Genomic DNA, 13,834 nt, shown 5'->3' with positions numbered 1-13,834 from the left:
CTTTTCTAACTTAAGCTTCCCTAGGGCTCAGGATTACCCCTCTGGTTCTAACATACCTCTGGAAGGCCTTCTATGGCATCAAAGCTGGGGGCAAGGGTGTGCTGTAAAGGCCCTCTATACCCAGGGGTGATGGAAAAATGTTTATAGTTGGGGTGCTGAGAGCCACTGAACCAAACTGTTAAACGCTGTATATTATGGAAACCACTTCAAGCCAATGGGTTCGGTAGCACTCCCAGCACCTTTAGTTCCAGTTCCTATGACTATGCCACCTTTATGCCAGCCTGCAGTGGGGAGAGTGGGGATCCTCAGCTCCCTAATTAAGGCAGCTTTAAGTCCCATTGGTTTCAGTGGATTGGTTCCAAAGGGTCATAACCAAGGCCAAAGGTCTGACACTGATGTGTCTATCATAGTTATATTTATAGAAGAATGTGTAAAGGAATGGATCTTTCAAGAACTTGTGGTCCTTTTTATACAACTACCATATCTAAAGGAATGGTCAACAAGTGGACTCAAGGTTTATTATACTGTTTACGCCACATTCTGCTAAGAAGAGGAAGTTTTCACCATCTGTAATACAAGCTTTGATTGGCTTCCCACAAACTGGATGGTTGTGCTGCCTTAACATATTAGCCCTATTGCCATTCCTTATATTGCACTGCTGATGTCCAAAGAGCTGCTGCTTCTTTTGCTCATGCTGATGCTACTGCACACTAATATGGGACGAGATGCATACTCCTATCTTCACACAAAAAGAGATGATCAGCCAACTACAATTTCTCCCTCCACAACTGGAAAAAGCAGTAAACGCTACAATTTTCTACCTGGAGCCGTTTCTTGATGTGGACTTTTCCTCCATTTCCAACCCAACCTCAAACAAATAAACTACACAGAACCACTTCTTCTACTACTATATTTCTCCAAGACATATAGAGCTCATAAAGTATTTAAAATTACCTGTACTTGGCATATGAATGTAGGTGCCCGATGTCTGCACACTTATTTATCCAGAGGACTTGTAAGATCACAAAGACACCATTCTCTTTACCCTTCCTTCCCCTTTCATAGATCCCCTGTTACAGTGATCTTCCTTTCAACAGATTTGGGCTGAGTGTGTCCTCCCTCTTCTGTAAGTATTCATCCCACCCTCCACCACAGGAGCTCTCTAGACATAGGTCCAAGACACTCCTTTCCTCAGGGCTGAGCATGCAACCGCCAATGTTTCCAGCCCCAGTTGCTCTGAGAAGACTGACTTTGAATTCAGAACCCAAATGCATTCTCCTTGCATCTCTGGGAGTGCAAATATTTTTGCTAGGATTGGGAGCCAGTAAACTCTGATCCCAGCTCTGCCACTGACTCTCTTTTGGTCATTTAACCTCTCTTTCCCTGTCTGTAAAATGGGCTAATATTGTATCATGGATGCCATGAGAACCCATCAGTTAATGTTTGTGAAGTCTGTTGAAGGTGAGAAGAACTATATATCAGTGCTTATTATTATTACTATGGCCATCTCCTTCCCCTTCCTAGTTTTAATATTCCCCTTTGAAAATATATAAGCTCCTTGTTTGGCAGGTTTCCGAAGACTGAGAGGCGGCACACACTAAATTACATTAGGCAAATTAATCCAATTTCTGAAGAGAATCTCCTGGGGATATCTGAGTCGTGTGAAACCGAATTAGGAAAATGTATTTCAGTTGTGAAAATTTGCTTGAGTTGAACTATTCCAAAAAGTCACAGTAAGTTATTTGGAAAGGACCGACTCACTCCTTACTCATCTGACATAGGATTTATTCTTAACCAAAATTCCACTTTGAGAGAAGGCAGAAAACTGGCAGCAGTAAAATGAGAAAAAATATCAAAGTGTAAAAATATAGAACATTTATATATCTTGCTTGTAGCTGAATCAAAATAAATATCTGAAAGCTATTGCTGCAGTATACAAAGTGAGTTTTAATAACTGCAAGAGCACTGACCCTCATCCACCCTTTTTTACCTGTCAATGCGTCTGCTACTTTGCTCAGAGGTGCAGGTGGAAATTTCCCACAAACAGAACCTCACATTGCAATGCAAAAGGCCTACTTATGAGCACGCAGATATTCAGACTTAAAACAAAAGAGCCATGTTATACTGTTGGATAAAACAAGAAAATCCCAAGCCATTTGGGACATTATGCCAAGGACATCTTGGGAAGCCTTACAATAAAAAATACATTACATCCATAAAAAGAACAGAAGAATGTGAATTGGTCCTTTACTAAGTTAAGAAGTACACTTTCAATATAAAGTCATTTCCTTTACTGAGGCCCACACATAGCTCACATTATGATGTACTAAAGAGAGAGAAACCTGACAGCAGATTTCTTGAGATAATTTGGCTGCTCCAGATGCCAAGACAATAGTGTGAAAAGGCTGTATCATCAGCTTTCAAAAATGTTTATAGTGCAACTAGAAGTTCTGAGCTCAAAGATCTTTAAGATCTCCATTTGGTAAAATAAGACAGAGTTTCAGAGCCAAAGGAATTGTGCATGTAACTTACTGGAGAGTGTGTGTTACAGGTCTCTTTAGCTCAAGCTGTAGGAACTTGTACTTTTTGCTCTGGAGGTCGCTGAATTATGCCCCGTGTATCAGCCATGGTCATCACATAACCACGCACACTTAGCATATAGTGCAGAACTCAATGCTCTAGAGTGCAGGTGGAAGTGGGGCCTGGGCAGAGATCCATTGTTACTAGGAGTGCATAAATGGCATTGCTGCTTCAAACGTTGGGGTGCTGGAGCTTCAGGGAGTGACACTGCATGTTTGGGAGAAGAATTGTCTTCTGCTTTTTGTCTTCCTATCACATATCCCAGGTAACTGGGCTGAGCATGGTCTTCAGGATTAGGCCAAATTGCACAACAGTGCCAAGGTGTCATGTTTTGGATCCATCAAAGCAGTTGTGTAACATCAGCAGGAAGGGTAAAAGGGAAATGTAATAATCAAATCAACTTCCAATACAGTTATGGATCAGAGTCTGTTTCAGTCGTAAACTTAAATCCAAGCCATGCTTTTTAGAGGGAAAAGTTTATAATTTTACAATAACAGGAGCAACATATTATTCAACAAGAAAACCTCCAATAAACCCTTAAGATTTCCGGGAAAAGATCTGCTTCCAAAATATCTGTCCCATCAGGAAATAAATCAGGGCATTCCACGTTGCTCAAACCATCCAACACAGAATGTCAAACATACTGTGACATACACATTCAAATTAGATAATTATCCAAGATATGCAGAGTGTAAGTCAGGCCAGAATTAGGCCCCTATGGTGTGTGTGGAAATAGAGAGAGAGAGAGAGAGACACACACACACAGTAATGTTCTTTGTGTTATTGCTATCCAATGAAAACCGAATGTCATTAAAACTTAGAGAACATCTGCAGTAGTACTATCATTATTTCTAGACTAGACTGGAAAGAAAACTGAGCATTTTTTTTAAAAGAAAAACCTCATTTTCTGTCTACTAAACATGCATGTTTTTTCCCCTTTCCCCCCTGAAAAGGAATCTAATCATTTTTGGCATCCCCGTAAGCTCTTTAACTCAGTAAGGTACTGTAATGTGGTAGTGAGTTCTACAGATCAGTTATGAGTTCTGTAAAGAAGCATTTATATTTATCAATTTTTAAATGTTAACTTTTCATTTTAATGGGTTTCCCTCTGTTTCTGTGTTATGAGAAGGAGTAAATATAAGCACCTGATTTAGTATCTCTACTCTCTACATATCATTAATGTGATACATCATATTTCTCTCCTTTCTAAAACATATAGTCCTAATCTTTTAAAATCTTTCCTCTTGCCAATCATCCCATCATTTTTGTTGCCCTTTTCTGGAACTTTTTTATTTGTGCAGATCTTTAATGAGGTGTGGTGACTAATGTTCCACATGCTATTCAAGATGAGGGTATACCATTGATTAATACCACTCAATGGAATTGTTATTATTTTCTATTCCTTTCTTAATGCAGCCTTGCATCCTGTCTGTTCTTGACCACTCCTGATTACTGATGTTTTAAATCCAGAATGATGCCAGCCATGAATCTTTTTGCTGAATAGTTACACTTAGTTTACAATCTATCAATATGCATGAGTAATTCTCACTGTTGCTTCCAATATGCATTATCTTTCATTTGAACTGGGTGGCCTAATTTTCTAGTTTTATTAGGTTCTTCTGAAGTTCCTCAGCATCCTTTTTAGAACTGACTAACTCAAACAATTTTCTGTCATCCCCCAATTTTGTCACTTCACTGTTCACCACCTCTTCCAGAAGTTAAATAAATGCATTAAATACCACCAGTCCTAGTACAATTCCTTTGGGGGAAACCACTGCTAAGCTTCTTCCATGCTGAAAATCAGTTACTTATTCCTTTGTTTTTCTCCTCATAATCGGTTTCTGATCCACAGCAGAATATTACATGCCCCCTTCTGACTTCTTAGTTCCTTAATTGTCTCTTGTGATGGACTCATCAAAGGCTTTTCAAAAGCACAAATGAATTACAATACTGGTTGTCCTTTATCCATTATATATTAACATTTTCAAAGAATAGTAATTAATGGAGAGGCATGATTATCCTTTACAGCTGCCATGCTGGTTTATCTTTATCACAGCATACTCATCTAGGTGTTTTATAACTTTATATTTAATTATTTTTTCAATTAATTTAGCTGGTACTGAAGCAAAACTCACTGATCTGTAATTAGCCCCAAGACCTATTTTTAAAGCTAGGTACAACTCAGGCTGCCATCCAGTATTCCGGATGAGCATGTAATGATTCTGAGCTCCATGTGGGTGCACCCACCCAGAGCTCTACTGACTTCTATGATGCTTTACTTGGTGCCAAAATCTGCCCATGCAGAGCCCATTATCTGATCTGGGCTTTAGTCTCTGACAGTGGCTTGGAAACAGTACTGTGGGGTAAGTATATCCCAGTCATCCCTTGTGGGGTGTGATCCAAAGAATTTGTGCAGCCTTTATGTAATGCTGTATGTGACTGTAATTCTGAAAGTCTGCTTTCTCTCCGTTATTTCAAACCGTGACAAACATCTGAATTTCAATCCATATTAAGTTTACTGGTTGGATTAGATACATTTGAAAAAATCATATTCTTTGACTTACAATAGCTGAAAATTTCAGACATTGCCTTTACTGAATTGCCTTTGAACGAAATCCCATTTCAAACTGCTTTTCTCACTGTCTTTGTAAAATCTTAGTGGGTGACTAAACTGCGTCTTTATGTAATTTAGGCAATTGCATTTCAAAGTCTTGGGTTGAAAGTCCTTCTTGAAATATCACCCCCAGGAAAAGTGTTTCTGGAATTTCAAAAATTTCAGTGTATCAGTAATAGGGAAATGGATATATCATTGGTTATATATTTCTAGTATAACTAGGAAAACTACTTATTCAGGCATTTAAATAAAGAACATATTTCATTCTGCAAACATTATATTTAATTTTCTCTTCATTGTAACTGTGCTAGAAAATTATCTGGGTTACATAAATTTCAGGCATATTTTATTTAAATAATTAAATGAACAAATTACAACTTTTTCCTTCCATTCTAATAAAAAGTTCTTATGAAATATTTTTTACTTACACCATACTGTATGTATCTAATGTCCTTCATTTTTATGCATTCACTTGTGAAGTATGTAATTCAAAAGCACGCTGCCACAGAGCACTTCAATGAGGAAAATGTGTGCATCTGAAAACAGAATTTGGCTCCATCAATGGAGCTGTACACTGGAAATGCGATTTGTTTGTGTTTTCCTTAGAACTAGACAAAATATTTTCATAAATACTTGAAGGAATAAATCATTTAAATCACTTTGCCTTTTTTAGCACCTCTCTTATTTACAGAATGGGAATGATCACGGAAATGAGAATTTTAAGCAAATATTAGCGGGACACAAATGTTTGAAATAATAAATATGAGCATTTGCACTTGCATTTGCAGGAGAAATCTGATTCAAATAGTTATTCTCATCCAGTTAGAGAGCAGAAACAAGACCATGTGATCTATGTTTCCAATCAAATCTAACACAGCTCAATTTCAGATGTCAGTGGAGGGCCTCCAGATTTACAGATGAGTAACTGGCCAGTATAACCATTCAAATCAATGCCTTCCACAAGGTCATTCCAAGGTCGATTTACATTTCATGACTGTCCTTGAATGAAATTTCACTTTTATACATCGAGGAATAAGGCCATGTTATTTTTCTAACTTTCTGTATTTAAGTGCCCTTTTATGGTGATGGTAGATCCATTCATGATTTGTTGGCAGGAGCTGGTGAATAAAATTAACCATGGCAATCCTTATTTATAGTGGGGAAAGGATCCTTTTTTGAGTTGAACTTTGAAAGTGCTGGTATCTGAAAAGTAGCAGGTAGACTTTTCTCAGGTCACAGTGCTGTAAAGTTTACATAGCTCTTTCCCTACTAACAGGTGTTACTTTTGTTACCTCAGTGATTGGATCTTTTTAATGCGACACCTAAAAGCAAGTAAGATTTTTTTTCTTCTCTTTAAAAAAAAGGCAGCCTGAAAGAACACAGCTCCGGGTAAAGACTTTACGTTCTACCGCTGTCCCTTGTCCTTACTGTAACACATACACCTCTTAATACTTGTTTTTGGGTTTTTAGCGTCTGGATTTCCGTCTGTACCTTTGGCTTCAATGTTCTTTCCAGGATTCCCAGATTCCTGGAACATATGCTGTTACCTGTGCCTACAGAGAGAAGTTTCTCCTTAGTATATTTTTAATGAACAATAATAAGTTTCCTCTTTTTAGGACCACTAGATCTCTACTTATTCTTAAACTTATGTCTGGCTATTTTCACCCCTGCTGGGGCTACTGAAACTGGTTGAGCCAAACTTCCAAAAACGTGGCCACTGTTCATGTGCATGCAGCTGTATATGAACTCCTTTTGCTATCTATCACTTGTAGGTCCAATGGGTAGAATTTACGCAAGCAGAGCACCTTGAATGCACAGAAAAGCAGTGAAAGAGTAGTGCAAGTTGAGCATAATCAAGCTTTGTGTTTCAAAATGTGTTTATCATTTATTTTGCTAATAGACAAATGTCTCATGCAAGTGTGACAGCCATGCATGCAAATGGAGGCCAGGTCGAAGTTTCATTGAAAATTTGGACCATTGTGCTGCATCTTAAGTTTTCTGTCCCTCTACCAGGTCCATTTCACTCAATAAGAGAAGGCAAGACCTAAATATAAGAAAGGGGTGATTTTAAATGAGAGGATGACTAGACCCTCATCTAATACCATCTGAAAAGACAGTCAATACCCAAAGATTAAAAAAGTAGGGATCTTTATTCCTCTCAAATAAACAGAATTTCCTGTTCTAAAAATCCCACAAAATGTGTATTTTAAACCTTGCCCCCAACAATTATTTGCTTGCAACCACAGTATCCTAAAATAATGTAATTGAAAATTCTGTGAGAGGAGCAACCCAGTATTTTGAAAACCCTCATGAGGCAAAGAAATTATATTTTCTTCTTTTTCCCCCCTCTTATTAACTGGAGTAAACTCACAATAAACAGTTTCTATGCTTACCAGATGCTTCAGCTTTGCTGCAGCATTTCACCAACCTAAAAAGACATTTATAGCTTTGTATATTTTGCCACCAAGAACATAGGCTCAAATGGACTTGACATTGCAGAAAGAAAAAAAATTTGTTTCACTGATTAGTCTAAAGATTTCAGACTTTTGGTTTTAGTGATACTATTAAGTTTTATGTTAGAAATACTAATATTCTGAAAGATTAACCCCATCCTGCTTAGGCAAAACTCTTGTTGCAATCAGTGGGAGTTTTGCCTGATACAGAATCATATCCCACTTGAAGTTTCCTAGTCTAGTAAACAAGGCTATTTGTTATTTCAGTTAACATTCCAAAGGAGAACCTTAAATAATATTTTGTCTATTATCAACATCTATTAGTTTTTACAGAACTCACATAGTTCCATCTGTCTACTGAAAATGCGACCAAATGAACTGAAATATATTTATCTGAAATCTATTATTGCACAAATATCCATATTTAAGCACAGAATTAATACATCTCTTATTACTTGGAAAAATGTGTAATGTCACTTTTCTCAGCTCTAAGTCAGGAGTGTCTTTAGGAAATGACTTGCTTCATAAAGTCATATATGGTTTATTAACTATGTATGGGATTAAGAATGTAATTTACTTTTTAAAAGTTGGTTTACATTAAGTATAGGACATGGAAAATGAAAGCAAATTGGATAGAAATTGAATTACAGTACATTTAATTAAACTTAAAAGCATGTAAATAACAGTTACGATTCCATTCATATTAAAAATTCTGATTATATAAATATCTTGGCTCTAGTTCCTCAATACAGTACATCAGATTTATGCTGATATAACTCTTCTGAAGTCATTGGAGTATAAAACTGGAGTAACAGTTTGGAGAATCAGTCCCTTGTATGGAAGGAAAGAGTTCCATTAAATGAAGAAGAACCTTCTACACAGAGGATCCTCTGGATTCTCAAGTCAGTTGTCAGGGTCCCCTTAGCTTCTCCTGCTGGTAGGGAGAAACCTCACCTCCCATGAGAGAATTAACAGGAAACTTCATGAGTTAAAGCACATGGAGAAGGGGCTGTAAAATATCATACTTAATGTGCACTAACTATGTTGAAGTGTTCTGTTAACTGTTAAATGCCATTCAAAATAAGAAAGCTCTATCTTAATGTAAAGATAAACACCCAATCCTGCATGGAGATATGCAAGGCTATTACATGAAGCAAGCTACAGAGTAAAACTTGTTGCTATTCCATGTGGTAATATTGGCTCTTATTACTGCTCTTTTCTGTGCCACACCAAGCATGTGTTTTTTTCAAAGCAACTGAGATTTATTAACACAACTGTGTATACTTTTAAATGAAATTTAAGAAGCTAACATTCCAATTTTATTTTCTCTTTTTACTTTCCAAGTGCCCCTCGCCCCCCGCCCTCCCCCCCAAAAAACCCTCCAAAGTCCTCTTTCAGCTTCTGGTTAAATCTAATTCTGTTATGAAGTATGGCTATAAAATGAAATCTTGGTGCTCCATGTTTTCCCTCAATGACATCCATGTTAAATTTGATCAATTTTAAAATTAAAAATATTTTTCCAGCAGTCCAGACTACAGGCTCAATCTGGTATCTGAATATCAAATAGTTCTCTCTGCTTTGTATATTGCATATCACCAGTCATTGCTTCTGTCATGATTTCACATACAAAGAGCAAAACACGCACTTTCCGTCAAAAATAGCTTATTTTTAGGTTAAGGAAAACAACAAGAAAGAACAAAGTGATCCCGATTCAAAGCCCACTGAAGTTAATGTTTGGCTCTGCTGAGAGGGCATAGTGTGTTTCATCTGTGACAGGGTGCAGCAACTCTAAGAACAAATGACCACCCTGTCTGAGAAGAGGCAGAGTTCTTAAGAAATGCAAAAGTGAGGTACACAGAAAACAGAGATTAAATTGGGTTTCTAAGCACCATGGGAAGTAAAATATAGGAATCAAGATTTCCTGTATGATATGAGAGGACAATTTTGTCCTAATCAGAGCTTGGCTGGAAGCTTTGTTAACGCATGAGGCTTCCTCTTTTATTCCTGTTTATTATTTGTATTCTGGTAGAGTCTACAATGTGCTAGATACTGTCCACACACAGAAGAAGACAGAGCTTACAAATCTAAGTAAGATACAATGGGATAGGGAAAGGAATACCATAAGAATAACTATGTATTGTCTATACCTAGCTGCATCTCAACCTGCCATTTATTAGCTGGCATCATAGCAGAATTGAGTCTTGGAGAGGGCTTTGAAAGAGGAGAGGGTGATTGTCACTCAGATGGTGTCACCTGTTCTTCTTTCACATTATCCCTCTTTTGTATCTTCTAGGAATGTCCCAAACTGAAAGTCTGATGTCAGAATATTGATCTAAGAGTTTTCAAGGCTATATAACCCAAATCATCATTGTTAATGTGTTAGATGCTGTGATATACTGAAATCAAATAAAAATTGATGTAATGCTTTTTAAAAATCTTTGTAATTTACTTTAAGGCCACTGCCAGGTGGTGTAATGTAAATAAGAATCAGGTCCAATAAGTAGACCATCATGAATGATATATAGCCACAATAAACCATACTATAAAATAATTAAATCCAATATTAAGAGTATCAACAAATAAAATATATTGAGGAGTTATAAAGATATAGTAAAGTACATATATAAATACACTAAAATACATATTTCCCTCCTGACTGGAAAAAGAGGAACAGTAGTAGTCACCAAGAGGAACCAGGACAAAACAACAGTAACCAGAGACTTGAAGTGATGTCTTGTAACCAAGCTACTAGCATACAGAATGTATATAAAAGGACTGGGAGACAAGTCCCATACTTTTCCCAGCATTCAAAATCAGACTAATCTGACCAAAATGAGAGCTTTATGGCCAAAATTTAGCTAAGTGCTGCAAAATTGATTTTATTAGAATAGCAAAATAAGTTTGTTTGGTTTGAAAAAACATTTATCAACTGGCTTATAAACAGTTTGTATAAATGATTGGAAATAAAATTGATCATAATCATGTGACAAAAGTGGCTTTATTTGCTTAATTTCTTTTAGACAAGGGTCCAAACCTCAAATGCTAGCACCCTTGAACTTTGATAGGGGAGGGTTCTGAAACCAAATCTATAGCATAATGGCAAGGTTTGCACCATCTCTAGTGTTTTTCCCTAATAGAATATATTCCAGAAGTAATAGAAGGAAAGGGCTTCAAATAATTTACAAGTTAGTATATTAAATCAGCATTTCTTAGCTTTCCATTATTTATTTCTCCAAACAGGTTTAATGAGCACCTATTCAAAGAATTTTCACAATTATAATATTCACAACTAAGGATATACTTCTAAGCAAGTAGACCTTTGCCCAGTCAGTTCAACCCAAAATCTGAAAAATATAGAACACCAAAGAAACCACTAACTTCCCACAGCTGAGCATCCACTAAACAACACCCTGTCCACCCTGCTTAAGAACAGTCTAAGCCTTGCGGTGTGACATGAAATTAATAAAAGCCAGACAGTGTTGGGCCAGGAAATGGGGAGAAGTGAATTCCAGAATCAAGGAGCTGGCTTGGAGAATACTCCATTACCAGCCCTCTCCCATTTCAACCAGGGGGCTGTTAGCTCAAGCACCTCCACTGAGCACAACTATAGTGGTATTATGCAGGGACCATTTTCAATTTTTTTTATTAGACTCCTAGTCTGTTCTTAACAGTGCAGGTAGGGTGAAATTCTTCCCAATGGAGAGGGCTTGCACAAGGCCTTGTGCACTGCTTCATCTTCACTGTACGGGCTTAAATGGATCATAGGGACTTGTGCAGGCCATCCGCACTGGGCAAGTCAGTCCCCATTGAGAATATCTGCATCTTTTTTTTGTCTATCCTCTCCTGCCTGGCCAGTGATGATTCCTGCACGTACAGAGCTGCTATTGAGTGCTGCATCTATAATAGGATTAGTTTATTAAATGAGCTGGCAGGAACACGAAGAAAGCAGGACAGAGTACTTTAGAACAGCTTGCACCTCATGGAAACATAACTTAAAAAAAAAAGAGCCAGAGAAGTGACTGGTTGAAGTGAAACCAAGCCTTTGCTTTCAATTAATCCCTGCAGCTTCCTATTTTTATTAAAGGTTACATCAGATTCTCAATTAAACCTCTCATTTTATTTCTGATGCCAGCAGGTCTGATAAATCAAATGCACAAAATGACTAACTAATTTCACTGGAGAATTAGTTTAGTAGAATCATCCTTTTTCAACCCAATGTCTTTACTCCTGTAGGTGATCAACATTTACAAAGAGCTCACATCTATTAGAAAATTGTCTGTACTGAATTATATGTGAGAATCCATTTAATGTGTGGCCAAAAGCATTTGCACAAGATTGTTCCTGGCCCTTGTGCACAGGCTGGGAGAGAGTGCAGGGAGCCCTCTAGAGTGGGCTTCAAGGACAATTGCAGCCTCTGCCCTCAGGAAAATGCAGGTACGGCTCCCATTGTTGCAAATTGCCCCAAAGGACATGAGACTGGAATGTGGTAGGGTCATGGACCTGTCCCAAAGAACAGTACAACTTGCAAGGTTTTCTTGTTTGCTAGGTAGCTGGGGATAGGGATTTTGTTCCTCCTGGAGCACTCTTTGCTCTAAATGTGATAATCATTCTAGCCCTTAACATTTACAGGGATTGCCTCCCTCCTAACTAATATTATGTGGAAAAGGGGTGATTATCCACCCACCATGCCTAGTGATTTTTCTTTGCAACCCTCTGTCTTTTCAACCTGCACTTTCTGTTTTCTCTTCCTAGGTATCATCCTCTCTGCTTGTCTCTATGTGGGGTGGTGAGGTAAGAGAGATGGTCTAGTAGCTTTGATCAGCACTCAGTTCCCTTTGCCTGATATCCCCAGGTCTACTAACGTTAGAGACTAGCAAAAGTTGTTGTATAGCTTGAACTAGTATGACAGCAATTCCAGCATTAAAGGCTGGAGCGCATCTACTGTTATGAATCTCCAGTCCTAGTAGCATTAACAGCATTTCCCCTCTGGGATTGTGAGTTATCTCTCAGCAGGTATAAGGGCAGAAATTGGCAAATGATGGGGCTTTTCAGAAAATACAATATGTGCTTTCTGCAAAATCTGCAAAATCACATTTTGAGGAGGCGTCTACTTGTAGGTGACAATTTATTTTTAAATGCATGCTATGTTTCTGCAGTACAATTCTGATACAATTGTTTTACTTGTAAACAATGATGAAAGAGTACAAGATACAAATATATTTGGCTATTTAAGAGATCCCAAAGGCATTATTTGTTGCAGTAGTGGGTATTAATCCTAGTGCTGTGACCCAAATTACAATTTAGTTAATTATATTCTACCTAGCAAAATGATCCCTGCCATTTCAGTTGGATACTGGAGTCTATCCTAAACTATTGCATAGTGCTGTTTGTTTCACCTCTGAGATGGCTGCAGTTCAGTGATGGGTAAAGTAATCCCTATGGACCATATACTGTGAATTTCAGTTTGTGATGAAAAACACTAAAGATGTAAAATAATGTTTATTTATTAAATGCATACAAAACACACCTCTGATTTTTTTAAGGCTCCTATTTATTTTTTTAGGATTCTGCTTTAATAAGAGCAACACCAAACAGGACCAGGCAAGTTTATTTGAGAATAAAAACAAAATGTTTCTTAATAGCAGAAAAATAAATAATCTCACCCAAGTATCTTGCTAGACTCATTCCAGTTATCACTTACAGTAGGCAGACTGCCAAATTCTTTTTTATTTCCTATTTCTCTTTTTCTGTTCAGAAATAAAATGCCATTTTAAAATATTATATTTTAAGTCATTTAATTGCTGGTTGTTTTTGTTGAGTCTGCTGTACACCCTGTTATTGGTCTTAGTATGGTCTGTAAAGCAAAAGCATCTACTAGTCATGATATGCTGTACTGGCTTTATGGGTACAAATGGGTAATTGGTATTGCCCTCTTGTGGCCTGCAGAGAAGCTAAATGATTTAATATTATCAGCCGGTGAAAGAGCTTTCTTTTAAGATCAAATGGAAGAAGAATTTGATAATGGAGCTTGAAGGACCAAAATTCTAGTCACAGTCCCCAGCTGATGATGGATATGTGTATGATTTATAAAATTAGTTTCTTACAAGTGAACTTCAACAATCCACAAGAGTGAACAAAATCTGTACATGAGCCTGAAAAATACTAATCTGTGGCACATTCTGTCAAG

The sequence above is a fragment of the Terrapene carolina genome, unplaced genomic scaffold (genome assembly GCF_002925995.2).
Source record: "Terrapene carolina triunguis isolate 2854851 unplaced genomic scaffold, T_m_triunguis-2.0 Scaffold211, whole genome shotgun sequence".
NCBI lineage: Eukaryota > Metazoa > Chordata > Testudines > Emydidae > Terrapene > Terrapene triunguis.
Note: the sequence above shows the minus strand (reverse complement) of the source record.